This window comes from Photinus pyralis, unplaced genomic scaffold, assembly GCF_008802855.1.
Source record: "Photinus pyralis isolate 1611_PpyrPB1 unplaced genomic scaffold, Ppyr1.3 Ppyr1.4_LG10, whole genome shotgun sequence".
NCBI lineage: Eukaryota > Metazoa > Arthropoda > Insecta > Coleoptera > Lampyridae > Photinus > Photinus pyralis.
Window position 1 is genome coordinate 4,411,777 of NW_022170250.1, and position 3,906 is coordinate 4,415,682.

The following is a 3,906-nucleotide window of genomic DNA, read 5'->3' on the forward strand; positions in this document are numbered from 1 at the left end:
TGTGCAACCTGTTTTACGAAAAAGGTTAGGTTCCTTGTCGAAAAATGAGACTTTGCCTTTGCACTCCACAGTCCGTTTCACTAAAATGGAATTGAAATTTTAATTAGCAGGGGTTGATTATGTTTGGTAATCGATATCGGCTTCCAAGTGTAGGTATAATTATAACTCTTTAGAAATGCTACCCAGCGGTACGTAATTATGGACTGTTACTACCGGTTACTATACCTACACATTTTATTAAGCCGGATCCAATGAACATTTACAGTAGTTATAACGGGTGGTTTAATGGTCATTTAAAAGAAATGGTGCAGCGGAAAATTTTTGAAGTTGCCTCAGAAGTGGCTTAGTAGGCTCTTTGTAAATTTTCTCGAATGTTCCTGTGACACTTCCACAGACTTGGTGTAATTTCAAACTTCAAAGTGTAAAAACTATCCAAATAAGACGGGCTTTCTGTGGAAATTCACTGAAGCCGATTGGAATTTATCGATTTTCATTGTTTGTCCCACAATTACCCATAATATTATTTTCGATAAAAATGTACTTCGATTTTACCCAATTTACATAATACACCCCCTATAATTGATTACATCGCGGCGCAAACACATCACACAAATAGGGTTAGATTACTTCAGTGATCGATGCTTGTTCGCTTGAAAACAAATTAATTTTTTTACGATAAGTACCTACCTACGGAAAACATACGTGGGTACACTTTTTATTTTTACATAAAACATCGACATTGAAATGCCATTAAAATGAAAGTACTTATATTCTAATAATAATATACGGTTGTGTATAAAGCCGAGAAGCCGCGTGAGAAGGTTCCCTAAAATACCAGGTGCCAATTTAGATAGAAATCGCGATTATGCTTTAATTATGGATGGATTCGCCAATCATCAAATGGAAAATCGAAGCACTACGTCAGTGTAATGGCGGAAGCAGTTTGAAATGTATCACGTAGGTGGGATGAATCTACATCTTATTCATCGGCTGCGAATGACAGCCACGGATATATTAAGTTTATTTCCATACCCACTTTTGCGCAATTCCTTATTGATAACGCGTTTTTCACTTGAAGTCCCAATTCGAGTAACACAAACACAGGATGTTGTGCGAATTTGGAGGCGTGACGTATACGTATGAAACTAACTGGTAACGTAAGACGTCCATTTATGTATATTGACATAATTTTTCATACATTTATCATTAGAAAATTAACAGTAAAACCTCTTTAGAGAGATTAACTGGCGGTTCAAAAGTAGAACGTCCACTTTTTACCATTAACTAGAGCAGCGATTAATATTTCAAAATTAAATCAATTTGTGTTGGAAAATTTAGTCAAACTAACCTCAATTATTTAATTGTCAATTTTTCGCCTAAGCGTTTTCCATTAGAGCGAAAATTCACGTAAGTTACAAAATAAACGTGCGAGATAATTATGTAGATGTAGTAATTTACATTAAGTAATTAAATAAACATTAACTAAATTTGTATCCGTGTTAAGCAACCCATACCAAATGTGGCTCGAGTTAAAATACATTGTAATATTTAGATTCTGGAAACTAAATTAATATAAATACAGATAATGTTATCAAAAAATAAATTTTGAAAATTGCCTGTCTGTGTATCGTTATGTCAAAATAAATATTGTTTTAATTATATACGTTCAGTTTATTTACTGTGCACGCTAGGCTCCACTAATTTATTACACCATTTTATAAATAACTATTTGCGTAGTATGTATATGCAATTGTTGATTTGCGCTAATGAACTATTTTTTAACTTCAAATAATGGTGATTTACGACATGCTACTTGTTAATTTTCTGAATGTTTTTGTTGTAATGGCTGTGTACACGAGAGCGAGGGTCAAACTAAATTTGTTGCTAATGAGGTTATTTCACAGTGTATGAATAACACAAATTATGTACAGTTAGTGTAATCAGTATGAGAGACAATTTAACGAAAATAACTTTAAAATCAAATAATGTGATGATGGGTATGCGAATTAATCGTGCACGTTGGTATGAGCTTTGATTAGTTAGGTTAGGGTTATAAATGAAAGTAGGAGCTTTGAGCTTTAGGCGTTCAATTTATTTTGAGACGGTCTTGGCGAAGACTTCCCAGGATACGTGCGGAGGAGTACATTTCTATTTTCATATGTTTTGATATATTCATTACTTATACGTATTCTTGGGACGAACAATGAATGACCAAGAAAATTATTGTAGATGCGTATTATGCTATTGTGACGGGTAGGTAATTACGATTGCCCCAACTAACGACAGTTGAGTTATCTAATTCGCATTATCCCTATTTTCGTCATTACAGCTTTATTAATTTTAATACTTATACAATTATTTTTCCCTGCAGAATTATTAATCGGCTTTAAGGTGGAGATTATGGCTAATGGCACTTAAATGGAAAGTTATTTCATTTATCAGGAGATAAGTACGTGACCTACAATTTCGTGTAATTGAGCAGACAAAAGAGTAAGTGATTGAGATAATAAAAAGAAAAATCAAATTAGTCTAGGTTTTCCAACACAACCGTTCGCCGAATCATCCCCAAACAACTGTCGGTATTTCAGCGCAGCGTTGCGTCGGGTCGCGCGTCGGGTGGAATGTATTCGATCATTGTTGGAACCCTATGGAGAAATCCTTGTGGATAATGCAATTTTGAACAAATCTACACCCCCATATATTCCAGATATGGCCCCAAGTACCTGTTTGGCAAATTGAAAAAGGGCCGCATCAGACACCATTTCCGTGACGCATAAAAGGTGAACATTTGGGCACATTTTAAGGACAAACCAAAAGAATATTTTTAGGAGTATTTATCCACCGTTATTTGAAACTATGTAATTACTGTTGGGGGACAAATAAAATTTAATTGTTGTTTATTTGGCGCTGCTCTCCGATTGTAAGTTTTGGAAAGCATAAGTTGTTTACTATAGTGGAGTGAAGATTGATTATTATTAAAATTGTCCGCCATCATAATTATTTCTGTGTGCAAGACGTCAAATATCTTTCAACGCCAAAAATTTCGAATGCATGCTAAGCACCTCTTGCTTTCATTAAAATCGGCTAATGGGAATGCTTCATTATATTGGTAAGATGCTTTACCGCGGTCGGTGTTTCCTACATGTATAAGAGCCCAGGAAGAAACACATTAATGCTTGGAACTTGGAAATGTTTGTGTACACATATGGTCACTTGACGAGTGTGTTGCAATTGTTACGATTTCAGTATTTTTTGCCATTTGTTTAGAAATTCTGGTAATGTTAGGTACAGAAATTATGACGGAAGGAATTGCTAACCAATTGTGTCAATTATAGATTATAGAGTGATAGTTTAATAACAGAAACGCCCGCATAAGTTAGCAATAGACTCCAGATTTCAGTCAAACGTTAGACCAGAAGAACCGTTTTATCATCTACTCATCTGTGGTATTGCGTACTATGTGGCTAAAGCTCATTTTGAATTTCATGCAATTCGATTCATAATTAACAGAGATGTCAAAGGGTCTTCCTTATTTTGTGGCCTAAATTGCCAATTCACGAACTCCGATCTACAAATTTGATAAAGAATCCACCTGCATACTGTCATCAGTCCATTCGTTTTCGAGATATCATGCAAACGGATAGACACCGCAAAATTATGAACTCCCTATGACACTAACACTTTTTTTTTTACATTTCCCCAGTAAATTAAGGTCTAACAATGGGCCGTCGAGTAAATGAGCGGGTCACTATAATCCTGGGGCCAGTGCAGTGGTGCTCATAATATAACCATCTCAATTCCAGTGAGAGCAGGGGTGGGTAGGTTTGTATTTTTAGAGTCGACCAACCACAATTGACAAAAGAAGATTTAGAGTCCGTAAGAAATTGTAGGATATTTGATTCAAAG

General features: G+C 35.2%; 1 long non-coding RNA gene across 1 annotated transcript; it reads left to right on the plus strand.

The window, feature by feature from the left end:
• Positions 1 to 830: 830 nt before the first annotated feature.
• Positions 831 to 3,005, plus strand: LOC116161345. Its single transcript, XR_004143393.1, has 3 exons — positions 831 to 1,152; positions 2,372 to 2,490; positions 2,534 to 3,005. It is a non-coding gene; the product is annotated as an uncharacterized LOC116161345 (long non-coding RNA).
• The last annotated feature ends 901 nt before the right edge of the window (positions 3,006 to 3,906 follow it).